Here is a 20,577-nt window from a genome sequence, read left to right as displayed (position 1 = left end):
TTGATAGGCCACCACTTAAGCCAAGTGATTTGTTGCTTTCACTGAAATGTCTAGAGGTCTGACTAAAGATACTTACAAATTAAACCAGCATATCCTAGTTGTTTTTGTTGTTGTTGTTTGCTTGTTTGTTTGATTTTTTGTCTCAAGAAGAGGGAGCTCCATTATGCAGTGCTTTTCAAGAACTGTTTATTGTGTCAAAACAATGCTACAGCTTAGAGATCAAATCCATCCTGAGAGCCACATGCATTTTAAATAACTAGGATTTAAAATTTCAGATCATCTACAGTAATGCATCCTTTTATTCATGAGAATTGCAGTGGCTGAGTTGACTGCAATTAACCTAATAATTTTGGCTCCTGGTGCAAGCAGAGACTCCTTTTATTTTTTGCAGGTATGTGGCCTCATACAAATGTGATTAACTGGATTTGCTAAGATATCTGCTAGGAAGATAATTAAGACCAACTGTAGAAGCAAGCAGAACTCGCAGTTTATGACTGGCAATTATTCTAATATCTAATAACAACATTCTGTCTTTCTTTCTGCATTGTTCATTACATAATGCATTTTAAAATATTTTTTCACTCTAGAGCTCCCAGTTTTCTCAGAAGTCTTAAATATCTCTGGGAGACTTAGAGGTCACTTGTAACGGCAGAAAAGCCTTGTCCTCTCTTTAATCCGTGCTGTGTAATCATGGACTTTTGCAAGATCATCTGCCCATTTAGAGAACAACCCTGCAAGAAAGAACAAAATGAATAGAAATCATGGAACAACAAGGTGATTTCTAACATTTCTTGTAGTTAAAGGAACCTGAAAGGTATTTATGTCTAACATTGCCTGCCCTTCGTTGTGCTCTATATAACAAGCTTACTTGCAAGGCAAAACCTTGTGAAGATCATTCTCAGACCTCTGCAGATCATTTTAAAGACAGAAGGACTTCTGGGAATACTGTACCAGTCTCAGAGTAGTGCATGAAAAATGCTTCACCTGAAAGCAATCGGCATAGTAGCAAAGTTATTTCTTAATATTTACCTCATTCAGATGTGGGAAGTGTTTCCAGCCCATCTCAACTGTTGTTTCCATACCACCATCATGTTATTGCTTTCCCTTTATCTCCTGTATAAATGGGTATGAAAATTGCAGTTGATTCAAATCTAAAGTGGACATTCGTTTTAGTCCCTTTGCCAGTTTTATGCTTTATAAGTGGCCAGAGAAAAGCACTGCAAAACATTTGCTATTTGGTCTGGCAGAGCTGTACCCTTCTGGGGAAAACTGGAGAGCAGGAAACAAGACCAGGCTTCCTGTCAAAAATCTTTTTCTACAGAGAAATCATTATGTATCAGGTCAGGGGAACCAACACAAACTCCTAGCCAACCAAAGCTTCAAAATGACAGATTTATGTTCTGAGTACTGTAAGAGCCATAAGAGTAGGGAGAGTAGTGTCAGGGTCCTTTATGTCTTCAGATGTAGAATTTGCTTAGGTGAGATATTTGGAATTACTGGGGGTTGATACACTGGGGTTGATAGTAAAAACCCCACCCTCACTCACCTACTAGAGCTCCTGTGCCCCAAAAGCCCTATAGCTGGTCTCATCAACATAATTCCTCTTTTTGCTGTCTCCCTGCTTGTCAACAGAATTCCACTTTGAGGTAAATCTGCCTTGAACTGTGTAGCTTACGGTTACAACTGTCTACTGTGCAGAAAAAGAAATAGCACTGAAGAAGCAAATCAAAACTAGCTGAACAAAACTTAATATAATTTAATATCAAGTCTGACACTATTATCATGTTAAAAATGCAAGGTGTGTGACATTAGCCTGCTGTCTCTAAGTCTAACTTACAACTGACTCACTAGGGTGCCTACTTTCCTACTCTTCTTTTGAAAACCTGTTATCTTGTCATAATTCTTAACAGCATCACAGAGATGTGATACCACCAGGATGTGCTCTGGTAGATGCTCTGGCTCATCCTGAGGTGCAAATTTTATGATCTGCTTCTCTCACTGTTACCTCACTCAGCCAAATCAGTAGGCCTGGCTTTCTGCTGAGTCCAGAGGGAGGTATGGGAAGGGAAGTATGTAGTAAGCCAGAAGACTTGTAGATTATGATGAACTTAAGTTCTCTGTTCTGTACATGAAGAAAGCAACTCTCAGGGATAAATCCCCTTTTCAGATACTAATGGCTGAAGATGTGCACTGCAGTATGATTGCTTTGTGTTTAATTTGTGTTTTTTAAAATGCATTTCATGTTTGCATTAATGATGATGTGTGTGTCAGAGAAAGTGGGGATGAGCTAACTGAGCCACCTGACAACCATTAATCTAGGGTAAAATGCAATTACCACGGACTAAACTGGAACATCCAGTCCCTATTAAAGCATTGTGTAGCCTTTCCTCACTCTTGCAAAGTCCTGCTTCCTCTAGCTAGATTTTTGCTAGCAGTTCCAGGCTGTAACATTGTGTATTATTGTTCAGAGGAGCACTGACAACAATGTACTTACTACTCTTGTGCCCAATCTCTGTTCAACAACTGACATTTTAGTTTTATAGTTCAGTGATTACTTCTATGAGACAAGGTCATGAGCAAAAGGAATCCTGAGCAAAAGATAATGTTTATAAATTTGTAAGTGCAGTTTCCTTCTGAGTTTCAGGCCCACTGAGCCGAGATGCTTAGATGCGGTGAAACTGTGATCTCAAGGTCAAAATTGTAACAATGGCTGTGACACAAACAAGATTTTGGGTCTACAGAATACTGGCTTGTTTCCAGTCTTTCACTGTATTGCAGCCTGACATAGAAAACTATTTATCAAGTTAAAATATTACTCCAGTATAGCTAGCACAGTGCATGGGTTAGACTTGGTTTCTTATGGGTGTCCAAGTAAAGGAAAAAAAAAAAAAACAACCTCAGTGTCAACAGTTCACAGGCTGGTTTGGCCTGGTTCCATGATTATTAGGGTGCAAGGACCCATGGACCCACAACCCAGGAAAGGGTAAAAGGAAAAGGGAAAAGGGAAAAGAAAAGGGAAAAGGGAAAAGGGAAAAGGGAAAAGGGAAAAGGGAAAAGGGAAAAGGGAAAAGGGAAAAGGGAAAAGGGAAAAAGGAAAATGAAAGGGGGCCTAAAAACAAAACAGCAGCAATGACCTGAGAAGGAAAGCTAATTTTCTAAATAAGATATCAGAATTCAAAATAACACAATATAATTGGAATTGAAGCAAATAAATGGAATAAAATGAGAGAAAGAGAGTGTCCAAAAAAACAACAACGAACAAACCATGAAAGCCTTACACTAAATGCTGAAGGCAAGACAACTAGGGAGCAGTTGCTACTGGGCCGATCCAAAAGGGAGAGAGCCTATGTCTTGTGACACATGAACAGTTTTTATCAATCCCTCTGAGTGGAAACTGGAAAGTCCTCTTGAGTACATAGTTCTTCTCTTCTGAGACAGGTATACCCAGAACTGTCGATGACCCATAGAGCTGGAGCATTAACTCTTTAATTCCTTATACACTACGTGATGTTATGATGTGGAACACCAATAACAAAAATCATAAAACCATAGAACTATAAAAATGGCTTGAATTGGAAGAGAGATCATTCAAATCCAACCCCTTTACTACTGGTCTTTGACTGGGTCAGATTAGTCTGGCTTCCATCTAACCTGGCCTTGATCACCTCTTTCAGGGAGGGGGCATCAACAACTTTTTAGATTACCTCTTCTTACCAACAGTCAGAGTAAATTTTTTCTATCTAGTCTAAAGCTACTATTTTAATTCAAAACTGATAACCCTTGTCATATAACTGCACATCCTCCCCATCTTACTTTTTGGTTTCCCTTTATGTACTAGAACACCATAATATTTCATCATGGTCTTCTCTTCGCAGAAAATGTGCTCCAGCCTCCTGATAATTTTTGTGACCCTCCACTGGATCTGCACTAAGAGGTCCACACCTTTCTTGTGCTGGGGGCTCCAGATCTGGATTCACTGCTTCAGGATGAGGTCTCATGAGAATGGAATAGAGACAAACAATCTTTGAACTTCTAGCCACGCTTCTTTGGTGCTGCTCAGCATATGATTGGTTTTCTGGGCTGCAAGTGCATATTGTGGGCTCTTCTTTGAGCTTTTCATTTGCTACATCCAAACACTACTCCACAGGGCTGTTCTCAGTCCATTAATTACCCAATTTGTACTGCTTTTGGGGATTACTCCATCCTAGGGTCCTTGGTTGATTTTCATACTGTTTTCAGAGGTCTGCCTCTCAAAGATATCAAGGTCCATCTGGATGTCATCCCTTTCCCTCTGAAGTGTCAAAGGCACTGCTTATTTTGTTGTCATCTGCAGACTTGATGAGGGTGTACTTGTCTTGCTCCAATTTATAGAAGGGAGAAGAGGTTCCTTTTAAAATATGTATATGTATACCCAATGGCAAGATTAAGACACAACAAGACAAATGTTAGCCCAACCATTTTATTACAAATCCTATTTGCTTAGGGATATGGGGAAGGAAAGATGGGCAACAGAAAAGAGATGGGAAACAATAAGTAAGGAGTCTTTGTAGGGAGAGAATCACCACTGTGGGTCCAATGAGGTTTGCAGTTCAGGTGCTGATCTCCAGTAGTGACAGGTTGTTGGAGACTGTGTTGTTTGGTTGGCAATGATGACTTCTTTTTTCCCCTTTTTTTCTCTCTTCTTTTCTCTCTCTCAATTCTTAATGAAGGTATAACTTTATAAGTCCAAGGTGGTCGAGTCAGCTCTTTTTGGAGAGGCAGCTCCTGGCTTTTTTGGATCTCCACAGTAACTCCTTTGATTCCATTTTACGGGCCTTGCCAGCACAAAAGAGAGGGGTAGGAAAATGACAAATTGTATCTTGACTTCACTGGATACAATGGTATAAAATTCCCCAGTCTCCCATACCAGTTATCCAGTCACAGGCCAGATCTTCCACCAGTAAAACACCTCTGAGCAAAACACCTCCGAAGAAGTGCTTTCAAATGTAAACACTGTACACAAAGGGTTTCTGGCTACACAACACCCACCCAGATAATTTGCAGTTGTCAGTTGAAGTCTTATCACCAGAAAGGCCTTATGAAGCAAGCTTTGAGACAAGGAAAAAGAAAAACAGTTTTTGTCTTTCAAAGCACTCAATCCCACTGTCCAAGTAACCAACAAGGATATTCATAGAATCATAGAGTGGTTTGGGTTGGCAGGAATACCAGGATACCTCCAGGCTGCTCAAAGTCCCATCCAGCCTGGATTTGAATGATTCCAGGGAGGGGGAATTCACAACCTCTCTGAGCAACTTGTTTCAGTGTCCCACCACCCTCACAATAAAGAATCTCTTCAGAATAGATATTCTGAATATAGAAGTCTAAATTTACCATTTTTTTTTTCCAATTTAAAACTATTTCTCCTCATCTTGTAGCTATCTGCCCTTATAAAAGTTCCTCCCCAGCTTTCCTGTAGGCCCCATTCAGGTATTGAAAGGCAGCTATAAGGTCCCCCCAGAGTCTTCTCTTTTCCAGCCTAATAGCCCCACCTCTCTCAGCCTGTACTTGCAGGGGAGGTGCTCCAGACCTATGATCATCTCTGTGGCCTTCCTCTGGACCTGCTCCGACAGCTCCATGTCTTTCCTGTGTTGAGGGCTTCAGACCTGGCAAGCAGTAGTCCAGGTGGGGCTTCACGAGAGCAGAGCAGAGGGGGAGAATCACCTCCCTTGACCTACTGGTCTCACTTCTCATGGTGCAAACCAGGATATAGCTCGCTTTCTGGGCTACAAGAGCAATGAACAATGAGTAGTACCAGTCTGAGTACTGTGAGGGACACTACTCTTCACTTAGCCTCCACCTGGGCATCAAGCTGTGGATGTGGCCATCCAGGATATTCCTTATCCACTATACAATCTATCCATTAAATATCTACTTCTCAAATTTTGGGAAAAAGATGTTGTGTGTTATCATACTGAAGATTTATAGAAATCAAATGACATGCCATCCATTGCTCTTCCCTTGTCTACCTATGCTATTAGTGTTGTAGAAGGGCACCACATTTATTCAGGTATTACTTCCCCTTCAAGATTTCATGTGCCTGTCTCTAGTCCCTGTCTTCTACATGTTTTAACATGGTTTGTAGGAAGATCTGTTCCATAATCATGTTTGGCTCACCGGTTTGTACTTCCTCAGTTCCTTTTTATTATTTTTGAAAATGAGAGTGTTGTTCTTTTCAGTCACTGGAAAATTAATCTAATCATCAAAATTAAACTATCACAACTTTTCAAGTACGTTAACTGGTGTTTTAGTAACATCACCTGTCAGTTTCTACTGGACCCTGAGATGCATCTTATAGGGTCTCAAGAATCTATGCATGTTTAAGATCCTCAGATAGTCTCAGAAGTGGATGTCTTCCACAGTGAGTAGGTCTTAAATCTCCCAGGCCCTCCCTTAAGTTTCTGCGAGTTGGGAATTATACGGAGTACAACTGCTGATGAAGACTGAGGTGAAAAAGTTGTTGACTACCTCAGCCTTCTGCATGTCAGTTGTAGCCAGATTCCCTGTCTCACTCACTGGGGCAGTACACCTTTTATCTTTCTTGGCTGATTTATCAAGATACAGAAACTCTTCATTTTTTGCATCACTACCCAACTTTAGTTCTATCAGTGCTTTGGTTTTTTCTAATCTGATTCCTACCATCCTGGGCCTCATCTGTATGCCTCTACTCACTGCGTATTTTCTTTTTGTGCCACTCTGTTCTCCTGCTATCCTTGACTGGTTTCTTGGAATTGAGAGCTCTTGTGCCTAAAAAATGACACTTGTTCATACTATTATCTCACTTTTTAAAGACAGAAAAAACAACAAGGTCTTAATATGAAGGTCACTCTGAAAGTTCAGTGAAGGATTGCCAAGATGATGCAGCATCTTTGTTCTGAGGAAAGTCTGGGTTTTCTGCGACTCTTCATCCTGTGAAAGGCTAGAGTGGATCTTATCAATATGTATATAAATATATATAAATCCCTGAAGAGAGTTTTCAAAGAGCACTGCCAGGCTGTTCTCAAAGATTCTCTGACAGAAGATGAGCATGATGGTTTCTGAACACTGCACAGGATGTCTAGAGTGGTTATGGAGACGCCCTTTTGGAGATCTTCTAAAATTAGGAACCAGTCCAAGGCAACCTGCTCAACATTTTTGAGTTGAGCAAGACAACTGTTACAGCTTTCTTGCAAGTTGTGAAGATGATAGCATTATGTAAGTTTATAGGAACAGATTGTTGCTACTCTGATAGACATTTGGGTAATGTGTCCTGTATTTTACTGACAAATGGGACAGAAAACTCGGATTTTTCTTTTTCTATTTGTTTTGCAACAGAATGTTGCAAATGTAGAAAAGAGATACATCTCTTACTAGCTGTTGATTAGCAGAGGTGCTGCTGATAAAAATTCAACGCATCTACTATAGACAAATAAATGTAATTCCCACTACACCTTGCAGAAATGGCAATACAATGCTTTATTGTTGTCAATATCTAGTTAAGACAGTGGCACCACATATCCTCTTTGATAAGTCCAAGAATAAGTGTATGTTTTCAATGATGTACCAATTACTCGAACCAAGATTTTTACAGAATAATCTTTAAGTTCTCCTATACCATTTGAGGAAAGAGTAAACAATGCACAGGATAACTGGATCTTTACAGCCAAAGCTGGGGTAGTAAAATTTATCTTATAATTTTGTATTTCGGTAGTACACGTAATACAAAAAATAAATAAATACAAAAGTAAATAAATTATTTTTATATTTATGCATGGTTCCAAGAGGTTGGGATACACTCTACCAGTCTGCCACAGATGAGTGCAAGTCATCTTTTAGACTTTGGAGCTCTGTTTGCAGTCTGAGCAGCTGTTCACAGAAAATTATGTGCATGTAATTCTCATTCAGCTTCAGTGCACAGGAAATATTAACCTGGAGAAACTTCAGAAGAGACCCCACGCAAGCAACCTCTTTATTATGTATACATCATGCAAAGGCTTGGTTCTTGGGATATTCATTCAGAGCAGTGAAGTTTGGACAAGAAGATACTTGTATGCATATCTGTAACAAGTGCAAAACATTTTCTTTGTATTCATCAAGCAGCTGCCGATGCCTTATGGAAAAAAAATAAAAAAAATAGAAAAACCCTCTATTTATATTCTCCAACAATGCTGGTGAATTCCAGAGTTCACTGGAGCATTCTGACAATAAGACAACAAAGTTGTTTATTCAGTGGCTGAAGGAAGATGTGAAAATGGATGCTTTCACTGACTCATCACCATCAGAGGGATTATTGCAAAACTAAATTGCTCTTCCAAACCACTATTTCTGCACAAACAACTCATTTGCAATTGTGAAGATGAGAGTCTTAGCAGAAATAGGTCCTTTTCTTATTAAGAAGTTGCTTTCTTTATTGTAGATATCCTTTTCACAAAATGTGTGAATAAATTCTTTTTCTCTTAAGTTATATAACCTTTCCTAAGTCCGATTGTAATTTATATTACTACAAAACATCTGCAATTAAGAACTTGTTCTACTGCCTTCACATATTTTACGCTCAGTGAAACTTTTCAGTCTAGAACAGATAGCATTTTGAATCACTGCATTCTTCATGTGGTATCTTACATCAAATTTGCATACTCTTAACCCTTCCAGGGAAAACCTATTACAAATGGCAATTTCTTGCTGTATAAATGCATTCTGAACAGGTATTGTTCATCAAGCAAGTAGTCAGGCTGACTAGCTACTCCCTGATTCCTCTGACCTCCATTTCGTTTCCATTTATTTTACTTCAATTTCCCCTCCATCTTCTCAATTTTTGTCATCTTCTGTGAACAGGCATATCCCATGATGATTTTATGGCTGTGCTGCAGATCTTCCTCCCTGAACTGTTCTAGTCTTTGCTTCAGGAGGGAGGCTGAGCTATAACTGGGGGAGTCAGAAGCCCATGGTGATGAGGGGTACTGTGACAAAAGGCATGATCTGAATGTTAATTTCACTTTTGCAAGTCATATGAATGAATGCCAAGCACTTTGAGAACATGGTGATTATGTCATCAGGACATTTTTGTAACCATTTCTGAAATAAAGTAGTTTTGTATTTAGAAACATCAGAAATGATGGAAATTCATCAGCAGTAGCCTATGAACAGGACATCAGAAAGCTCATTTGAAGAGATGGAGTTATTCCAATACCAAACTAAGTGGGCCCTGGCAGAAGATGAAATGACTCATTTTTAAGAAACAGATTTTATGAACCTGTTCCTGGGTTTATTTGTGAAGTTTCTTGAAGCTCATTTTCTAGCTAAAGAAACAGCAACATAACTTGGTGGAGAATATACTTTTCTATATATATATTCACTTAACTTCACATTTATTCTTCAAAGCAAAGACTTAGACTTAGGATAGCCTTAACATATATGTCCTAAATAACATGATCAGAACCTGTCTGACAACACCCTATCTAGCTGTTTATTCCCATGGCTCAGTCTGTCTTTTCCTACCTAGTTTTATCTGTGACATCACTTCCAGTTTCCATTCCATGCTTATATGTTTTTTTTCAAAGATTTACTATGAAAAGTACTCACAAATGCTATAAAATCAATATAGATTATATTCAGCAGATCTACTGAACCTATTTCTATTATAAGTCATAAGCTTTCTACATGAAAAAGTGTGCTGCCTTATGTTTCAAGTAATTTTACACCAGTTCATAAGAGCGGTTGTGCAACACATGAACTTTGATAACCTGAAGGCAGATCCTTTGGACAACGTGGAAAAAGAAAGATAGTATTCTTCATTGCCTTTAAATGCTTAGAAAACAGGCCAAATCCTACAACAATTCTCCTTAATGAATAGTTCTTGTTGTGTGCCATAGTAGTGTTTCTGAAGTACATCCTTGAAATACTGAATTGCACGTTTGGTTTTACACTTTATTTACAGAAGAAAACATTACAAGCAAAGACTTGCTGAGCATAGATAATGTTGAGACAAATAATTATAATACTGACAAGGAAGGGTTTTACTAAAAAAGATACAAATGTAATTTTCATCTAAAATTTCATTTGAAGGATATCAAGAGGAAAAAAATTCAGACTTCATAATCCACAGAAGCAGTCCTATTTGAATTTAAACTCTAGGTAACATGAAAGTTACAACATAGCAGATTTTGACGAAGACACTTATAAATAGTTGTTGTATTTTAACTACTTCTCTCAAGGAATATATTGCAAGCTACAGAATGTATCACAGTTTATGTGACCTTCAATTATAAAATCAGCTGTATACATTATTAAGTGCTCAGATTAGATATACCTACTGGTTATCATGACATTCATTTCTTAACTTGTTGCTACTTCAAATATTCCTAATGCAAACATGTCTTAGGTTCATAGGTTCATAAGGTTGGAAAGGACCTACAAGATCATCTAGTCCAACCATCCTCCTATCACCATCCCTACCCAACTACTAAATCAAATCCCTAAGCAGCTCATCTACACGCTTTTTGAACAGCGCTAGGGATGGTGCCTCAACCACCTCCCTAGGCAGGCCATTCCAGTGCCTGACCACTCTTTCAGAGAAAAAATGTTTCCTCAAGTCTAATCTAAATCTTCCCTGGCGCAACTTCTGGCCATTCCCTCTCTGAATTGAGGCTTCTCCACATTTATACATGCAAGAATGTAGAAGGGTTCTATTTTGCAAGATGGACTGAAGTAGAGCAGATTTTGTCCCATAAGATACTTATTCTAATTTGATAAATAAAATATGTTGAAAAAATGATATTTATTTTCTGTTCAGCTCCAGATGTCAGCAAAGCTTTAGGTAGCTGGCTCACAGTCAAGACTCCTATATGCATACCATGTCAAATGTGTTACCAGATGTTCACTTGCATAATAATCACTTGATATTGTACTGAGGTGTATAGGATCTCTATCCCCTCTGGCATCCCATGTCTGAGTGGCTCAGTGCTTTTTGATGTATACTTCCATTCTTCTGCTCTGTTTCCTTTGGGAACCTCATTTTAGCCCAGGCCTGTTAGCTTTTCTTTTTTGTTAGAGGCAGTCTGATAATTAAACAAACAAACAAACAAGTTCCTAACTCACCAGGGCCAGTACTAACTCTCTCTCCACCCAGGCCTCCACTGTAGATCTGGTAGAAGAAGATATTTTATAGATTTTCATATTTTTCCCCATATGTTCTAATTCTCCTACATTTGGGAGACAATATTTTAATACCTATGAGACTCATCAGTACAGTTTGCTTAAAGGCAAATTACAGAAGAAATTACGAAGCGTTGGTCCCTAAGCATTCCCCCTTGTTGCTTTAGTACCAGTGAGAAATACACAGTTTGCAGTTCCTTCGTGTATGAGCTTTGCATGAAACTGCTAGATGTATTTCTGGACATTATATCTGCTGCTCACCAAAGACTAAGCCTACGCAACAGAATATATTCATGAATGTGGGTGCTGGTATAATATCCTTATCATTGTGGTGAGGAAAAGAATCTTAGAAAAATGTTTTTCACAGAGCAATTGCTAATAAGCCTCAGAGTTACTAGGGATCAGTAAATGAAACATGAGATGAGATCAGGCTGTATGTCCTCAGAAAGCCAGGCTGAAGATGTGGGAAATGTCTGCTACTGCCACTATAAGTAATAGATTTTGAAAGAACGCAATATAGACTCATAGAATCACAGAATCCTTAGAGCTGGAAGAAACTTTTAAAGGTAACATAGTCCAGCTCCCCTGGAATGAACAGGGACATCACAGCTACATCAGGCTGCCCAGGGCCTGATCCAGCCTCGCCTTGAAAATTTCTGAGGAGGGGACACACGCTACTTCTCTGGGCAACCTATGCCAGTTTCTCACCACCATAACTGGAATAGACTTTTTACTTATATCTAAATCTCCCCTCTTTAAATTTGAAGCAATTTCCCCTTTTTCTGCCACCACAGACCCTGCTGAAGAATCTGTTCCCTTCTTTCCTGAGCTTCCCTTTAGATACTGAAAGGCCACTATCAGGCCAAATTGCAGCCTTGTCTTCTTCAGGCTGAACAGCCTCAGCTCTTTCAGTCTATCCTCATAAGACAGGAGTCCCATCCCATCAGTCATTTTTTTGGTCCTACTCTGGACATGCTCCTGTTCTGAGAACACCATATCTGGATGCAGTACTCCAGGTGAGGGCTCATCAATACAGAGCAGAGGGGCATTATCACCTCCCTTGGCCAGCTGGCCATGCTACTTTTGATGTAGCCCAGGATATATTTGGCTTTCTGGGCTGTGAGAGCACACTGCTAGCTTATGTCCAACTTGCCATCCATCAGTATCCAAGTTTGTGGTGCTGCTGACATGGCAGAAGGAAGGGATGACATCCAGAGAGACACAGAGAAGATTAAAAAGTAGGCCCATGTAAACCTAGTGATGTTCAACAAGATGTTGTTCTTGGTTCCGGTCAATTCCAAATATGTGTATGGAGAGAAAGAATGACTATTTGAGAGCAGCCATGTGGAGAAGGATCTGGGGGTCCTGGTCGATGAAAAATTTAACATGATCAAACAGTATGAGCTTGCAGCCCAGAAGACCAACTGTACCCTGTGTTGCAACAAAAGAGAGGTGGCCAGCAAGGTGAAGGAGATGGTTTTCCCCCATTCCTCTGCCCTTGTGCATATCCCTACGGAGTACCGCATCCACGTCTGGGCTCTGAACACAGGAAAGATGTGGGCCTTTTGGAGAAGGTTCATTAGGAGGGTCACAATGATGATCAGAGGGCTGAAGAACCTCTCCTATGAAGGCTAGCTGAGGGAGCTGAGCTTGTTCAGCCTGGATAAGTCTCCAGGGAGACATAATTATGACACTCCAACGTTTGAAGGCAGATTATAAGCAGGAGGTAAAACAACTTTTTACACAGGTAGATAATGATAGGGCAAGGGGAGATAGTTTTAAAATAAGGAAGGGGTGATTTAGATCGGATGTCAGGAGGGAGGTTTTCACTCAGAGGGTGGTGAGGCACTGGAATAGGATGCTCAGAGAGGCTGTGAATGCTCCTTCTTGAAAGTGTTCAAGGTGGGATTGGATGAGGTCCTGAGCAGCCTGATCTAACGCTTATTCTATATTGGTTGCATGGCACAGTGGCTTGGAGCTAGATATCTTTGAGGTCCCTTCCAACTCAAGCCATTTTATGGTTCTATGACCATATTCACAGCTGAAGAAAGAGTCTTTTTGATACTCCTGTGAACTGCATGGACTTCTGCCTCTAGCAAAATCAATAGGAATTGCAGTATTTTCTTTTAGTGCCATTACAATATATGAAGATCACCTTTGAAAGATTGTTCTTTGTCACTGGTGGCACATTTAAGCTATCAGTCTTGAAATTTTGAGGAGTTTGCATCTAGCACCTGATCCACATCAACCTTATTGCAAACTGATAAGCAGATCCAATGTGCCTGGAGACTTCAAGAACAGTTTAAAAACTGCATTTATAATGCTGAAAATTTCTACAGAAATGTGTATCTACAGGACATGTTAAATTCCTCAGCACAGTGAGATTGTTTGCAGCAGCTGTCAACACAGAGCTTTTATCTGTTTCCCTGCAGAAAATAAAATTTTCCCTGCACAAATAGAAAAACAATATTCCTGCCCAAAACAGTCAAAACTCCCATGTGGTAACCCTTTCCAAAATGACTGAGGCAAAGTTACCACTGGAATATAATCTTCTATTTTTCTGAATGTACGAAGAGAAGTTGCATCATCAGAAGGCTGGCTTTGTTAGCTCAGTGGCAGCAGTTCATTAATGGTTTTCAATCTAGCCACCAGATGGAGATAAAAGCCCATATGCATTTCATCTGGGGTATCTCATGTTCTATGATTACAATAAACCTATAAACTATAAACCTCTTACTAAGTAAGCCTAAGCAAGCATCAGTTATTATTACATTTATCATACATACATCACCAGCATAAGAAGTAAGGTGAAAGACTCTTTATCAGGATCTGTTGTGACAGGAGAAGGGGAAATTGTTCAAACAAAAAGGTGAGTGGATTTAGATTCAATATAAGGTACAAGTATTTCACAGTAAGGGTGGTGAAGCACTGGAACAGGTTGTCCAGAGAGGTGGTGGATACTTCATTCCTGCAGACTCTCAAGGTCAGGCTGGACGGGGCTCTGAATATGTGATCTAGTGTAAATGTCCCTGTTCATCGCAGGGGAGTTGGACTAGATGACCTTTAAGGGTCCCTTCTAACTCAAATAATTCTATGATTCTATGATATTCTACCAATGAATATCATAATTTTATCTTTGCCTCTAGTACAGCCAATATATAATCTAAGAATGGGAAAAAAATATTATAGTGTTTTTGGAAAAAACTCTGCCTATTGAAAAAGTGTAGCTATGTTTCTGTGCTGTGCACACATCATTTATTCTATACCTGTTACTACTTTGCTATATTTTACAATGAAGACCAAAGAAATGCTAAGTTACTGTAAACATATTTACACGATGCTTTTGGAAAAAAAAATCCAACAAAGCTCAGGCTTCTAGTAGTGTTTCCTATAAAGTATTGCAGGAAGATGATGTTTTGAAGTAATTTCAGTGTTTTTGTCTGAGTTGCTGAATGTGACTATCTCATCAGGCCCATCCTCCTATGAAACTTCACCATCTTTCTGTATTATGTTGCTCCATGCAACATGCATTTATGCTACCAAGTAACAGCTATCAAGGGACCAGCACACAAAGATTTTGTCCCAGCAGCACTGAGGAGACAGGCATGCTCATGACAGTGGCTTGGGGAACTCATGTGTGGGCCTGCACCAGGGCCTGCTGGCTCTGCCAGTCCCAGGGCAGGAGGAAATAGTGCTATGACTGTGTGCTGCATGTCCTGCCAGTGCTCTGCGCATCTCTCCAGCCATGTCCCTCAGCCTGGGCACATACCTTGAGGGCCTAGTCTATGAACAGGGATCCATCAATCTGTTAAGTGGGAGCTGGGACTTGGCTGCTGGAGGTGGAGACAGCTCCCAGTATCCTGTAATAGGACAAGTCTTATTCAATATCTTTTGGCACTGACATTACAAAAAGTATGGTTTATGACATGGTTAGCAGAATATAATGTGGGAAGAGTGGGTGACTTTGAGGACTTTAGGGATATCATCACTGAGTAACACAACCTCTCTTCTGGCAAAGCAGAGGAAAGAGCAATATGTATACTGGGGCAGATAGAGAAGCAAATGTGGCCTTTGTGCTTTGGAAGTAATTCCAGTTAGGAGATTATATTCAAGTCTCTGGTATGATCTCATCTGCAATACTGAGCACCTATGCTGAAGAGTTAGACTGACATTGGGTCAAGATAGGGAAAGCTGTTAGAGCAACTCAGAAATGAGAAACAGTCCTTTTTAGATGAGGAAGTTGAAATACCTTTTTTGTTCTGTGAGAATGAAGTCTTAGAGGCAATGCTGAATTTCTCATAAGCACCCAGGAGTGGCAAGAGAGGAGGAAAGAATTATTTTAGGTACAGAATCTCCTAATTTGCAGAAAAACGAATATAAGCAGTTTAAAGTCCCTCCTTGCAAGGCCTTCAGTTTTCTTGAAGATAACTACTGCTGCAATGTGGCAGTCTCTGTTACTTTTATTCTGTAGTGGAAGACTAAAGAAGCAGAATTCCTGTTACACTGTGTAAATACTATATTTTCTTTAGGAGAAAAGGATATTTATCCTTTATTTGCTATTTTTATCCTCCAAACACTTTTTTTTCTGCACCATAGTAAACTATGTTTACTTCTGGTGTTTGTTTTTTTGTTTTGGGTTTTTTTTTTTTTTTCCTGAAACAATATGGGAATTGTGTATGTCCATTCTGGATGGACTCTGTTCACTCACTCATGTATTCTAAAGAAATCCCTGCTTTTAACCTTTGTTATATGTGAAAACTGTGGTAACTGATGTTTTTTCTTTGCTTTTTTGGTTTCAAAGCAGCTGGAAAAAAAATGCAGAAGTATTTTTGTTTGTTTGTTTGTTTGTTTTGCCAGACATATTTCAACTTTCAACACTGCATGCCATTAATCACACATTATTGAAATTATGCCTCAGCATATTTTTATGTGTAAAGTATTCCTACATTTGAATGCCACCAAATTAAAATACCAAACACAGCCAAATAAGCTGGTGAAAATGTCAGTGAGTAGATGGTAGTTACTGAAAGAGGCAAATATATCTCAGAGGCTTAGATTCATTCCTAGACCTGCTAACCCTGGCTTTAATGTCTTCCAGATACTGATGATATGTAAGAAGCATCATATTTTCCTCTTAAACTATAAGCGGACATGTGTGAGGGCTAAGAACTTGCATGGTGGAAATTCCCACTGCTGGTGTTGCCCATCCAGAGCTGATGCCACCAAGCATAGGTCCACAGAAAGCAGCAGAGGGTGACAGCCTGTGAGGATGCTGCAGCATACTTCAGAGGTGAATGGAGTGAATTGCAGAGAGCAGTTCAAAAACGAAGGGCATTGGTTTATGCAGTGGGCCTGGCAGTTGGAAGTAGAAGTATGACATTGGTATGGAATGTGTTTTTCTGGAGTTTGCCTCATCTGTGTCATCAGCATATACTTAGATGAATTACACAGTGCTGTGAAGGCCTGGCCTTGTTCTGAGCATGTAAGCATTAGTCTAGATCTACTCACCAAAGAAGTCTTGACATCAGCTCTTAAAACCCTTAAGACGGAAGATATTCTGACAGGAACTGTCAGCCACAGAATATTTAGCTCATAACTAACTAGTAACTAGTGATGTTCCTCTGAAGTAACCATTAAGGCTGAGACTATCTAGCATCCATACTAAAGAGTGGAGTGTTGGGACTGTGTCCTTAGCAAGTCTGCTTCCTGGCTTGGGTTAGCAGCGGCTATGCAGGAAGGTCTTCAGATAATTTTCAAAAGGCTGAAGGAACCTGTTGATGGGAATCTCCTGGAATTATTACAGCCAAATAGTTGGTTCAATCTGGGCTCCATTGTCAAGCTCAAAACTAACACTGACCCCATGGAGCAAGTTCAGCAGAGACCACGGTGGTGAGGGGAGGCCTGGTGAATGGCATGTGGCAGGAAAGACAGCAAACAGTGCTTTTGTTCATCTTGTGAACAGAAAGGTGAAATACAGCTCTTCTGGTTCAGTTCTCTGAAGGGATAGGCACTGGTAACAAAGGTGCTTGGACGTGCACTGGAATATTCATTTTTTCTCTTGATAGGTCCACAGCAAATGGGAAGAGGGCCCAGCAGACCCACTATTGGCCATCTTCATACATTACTGGACATGGTCCTCATTACTGTGTACAGTTCTGGGCATCAGAGTATGAAAAGGGCTTAAAGCTATTCAAGATCTTCCAAAGGAAGTGATGGACAGGACATAGTGATTGTGACCCCTAAGCGTGCAGAGCAGGGGAGCTGAGGGTAGGCCTCATGGCTGCTGCAGCTCCTCTCAGGGAGTGGAGGGCAGCGCTGAGCTCTGCTATCTGGTGACGGAGAGAGGGCCCAAGGGAATGGCATTGAGCTGTGTCAGGGGAGGGGTATGCGCCAGAGGGCATGGAATGGGCTGCCCAGGGCAGTGGGCACAGCCTGAGCTGCTGCAGCATAAGGATTGTTTGAACACTAAGACGGTTTGGATTTTGGTGTCACTGTGTGGATCCAAGGGTTGGACTCGATGGCTCTTCTGGATCCCTTCCAACTCAGGTTGTTCTGAGGTTCTATGAAACCAACAGAAGTGACAAGCTGGCTATGACTATGAGGTTGGAAAGTGTCTGTGAACCACTACAGGTTTTGTTTTGTTTTTTTTTTAATGAAATGTTAGAAATCTGTGTTTTCCAATGAACTTTTCAACATGGAATCTTGTGGCCTATACTTCTACTGTTTGCCTACTGTGTGCCCTTAGGCTAAACACCATTTAGGATCAGGAGATCTTGCTCTGTGTGAACGCTTGGAGTGCTCCCTCACTGCTGTCTGCGCCGCCGCCGTTTCAATCTGGCAGGATTACCTCAGCGAGGGAACGCATTACATTCCTACATTACCTTCGTACGCCACTTTGGTTTACGAAAGCAGCATTCGAAAAAAAACAGAGCCGAATGAATGGCTGCTATCCTCGCTCACGGCCTCAGCGAGCCAGGGGACTCCGGAACTACCACCGCCCCTCAGACAACAGCCCGGCGGCCTGGGGCTTCACGGCCGCACGGGCGCAGGGGCGGGGCGGTGCGGTGCGCGAGGGGCGGGCGGCGGGCGTGGCCGCGGCGGCGGGCAGCACCATGCGGCCCCGGCTCCCCGCCCTCCAGCTCCGGCTGTGCGCGGCGGCGGCTTCCGCGGGGTGGCCGGGGGCAGGCGAGCCGCCGCCGCTGCCCTCCGCATGGAAACGCGGCCGCCCGGCACCACCGCCGCCGCGCTGCAGGGGGCGGCGGCCGCGCCTCGGGCGGCGGGCGGCGGCGGCGGGGCGTCCTGCGGGGGATGTGGTGAGTGCCGGCGGCGCCGCGGTGTGCGTGCCTGTGTGCGTATGCGTGTACGTCTGTGTTCGCGGCCCCTGCGGGGCGCTGTCCGTGGTGCTGAGCGCGGCCGCTCCGCGGCAGCTGTGAGTGCACGGAGGGCGCGGGGAAAGTCGGGCTCCCCGTCTCCATTCTTGTAACGTAGTCTCTGTGCTGGAATGGGATTGTCTCTGGGCTCGGGAAGAACGTTCGTAGCTGAGCCTTGTCGGATCCACGCAAGGTTTTCGATTCAGTCGTCGCAGCTATTCAGTCGTCGCAGAAAGCAGTCGGCGGACTATGAGTAATCGGGCAGAACGCAGGGTGACAGAAGCTGAGCGCGGGATAGCAGCCTAGCGCCGGATGCCTGTTGGCATTTTGAGACTGTATTTGCTCAGCATTTGATTGCAGCAGGCAGCGTGAAGTGGTATCCTGCAATTTTGAAAATGAAAACATACAGTCTGGTTTTGCTGTGCATTAGCTTAAACGAATTTGAGCCTAGCGGAAGCTTAGCTGTGTTATTCTTACATTTTCTTAGTCTTATCTCACATTGTGATAAAGCTGACAGTTGGGGGAAAATACATCCTTACTCCTAGGAGTAAATTCATTTTAGTGAAAACTTACCTGAAAGTAAAAGAAGTAGTAACTATGCTTCTATTCAAATCCTCTCTCCTTTCAGCCAGTGTTTAGCTTCTAAGTCTACAGAAACTAAACATGCTATTCTGCACAATTTCTGCATGTTTGGAGATACATTTATTTTTCAATCTTGAATATTTCCATCGCTAATCTTCTGTGCCTCTGGGTAGGTGTGAAGAAGCCAGCTTTTGCATTCAATTATCCGTGGGTCTTAGCTCATAGATACTTATAGGATTTAGTGGCAGCTGAACTCTGCAACTGGGTAATGTATGGCAGTGGTAAGATTTTTTATTTTTATTTTTTTAAACTGATAGAAAGTTGGCTGTTTAAAACACAAACACTACTGTGTAATAAAGGCATTGCTAAACTAGGACGGTGATCATAAGGCTGTTGAATAATCAGAAAGGTTAGCCATGGACGAGGACCATTGTTTAGCTGCATAGAAGCATCAAAGTACTTTTCTAGAGGTGAAGTTGCCTTCCACAGGATGAAAGCTAGCACAATAATTCAGGCTGCTAAACAGGATTCTATGACCATCTTGGGCTGAGAGAGTAGCAGCTAGTAAAATCTGGACTAAATTCATAATCTTCTTTTTGTCTAGTAGAATATGTATTTCACTGGCTGCTGTATCCCAGCTTGTAAACCACATCTGACAGTGGTGGTAATGAAGAGATGGGATCTCCAGCTTGATGCAAGAATGAAGCTGCTGTAAGAATGTCATCCATATAATGATCGAATAAGGCAGCAGGCATTTTTTGATGAATGGGGCTGAGGATCCCCTGCAACAAACCACTGACAAAACACTGGCAGTTTTTCATGCCTTGGGGAAGTACAACCCACTGATGTCATTGCATGGGTGCTTGCAAGTTAATGTTAGTGACAGAAAAGGCAAATTTAGGCAAAGGAATGTCAAAAAAAGAGTACTTTAAATCAGATACTGTCTAATGCCAATCTCAAGGGATCATGGTCAGAGATGGGAGACCAGGCTGTAAGGCCCTCATTTCCTTAATTACAGTTTTAACTTTGTGGAGGTCTTGGAGCAAACACCACTTGCCAATTTGTTTCCAAATTACAAACACAGGAGAACTCCAAGGGCTAGTGAGGATATACCCCCTTTTGGAGTTGTTCTTGGACAAGGTTGGTGAGTACACACAATTTAATCAGTGGCAGAGGCCATCGATCCATCCAGACAGGCATTATAGTTTTCTGGGTTAATTTCAGGGTATCGCACACTTCAATGGCCCCCATCAAAAATCAGACTGAATTTTGAGACCCTATTGAGAAAGTATATCTCATCCCCATAATACCATAGGTACAGGCAAAACAAATGGTTTAACAGAAGCTATGTGGCCTTCTTGACCAGTCACCTAAATTAGATTGTGACTTTGATAACTGCAAACTGCTCCCTCCAATTCCAGTGAGGGCTTGGGGTACCTCAGTGAGGGCCCAAGTA

Source organism: Cyrtonyx montezumae, unplaced genomic scaffold (genome assembly GCF_038088225.1).
Source record: "Cyrtonyx montezumae isolate F1298 unplaced genomic scaffold, pur_monq_1.0 scaffold_29, whole genome shotgun sequence".
Lineage (NCBI taxonomy): Eukaryota > Metazoa > Chordata > Aves > Galliformes > Odontophoridae > Cyrtonyx > Cyrtonyx montezumae.
The sequence above is the reverse complement of the archived record's forward strand: the minus strand, read 5'-3'. Positions refer to the sequence as shown.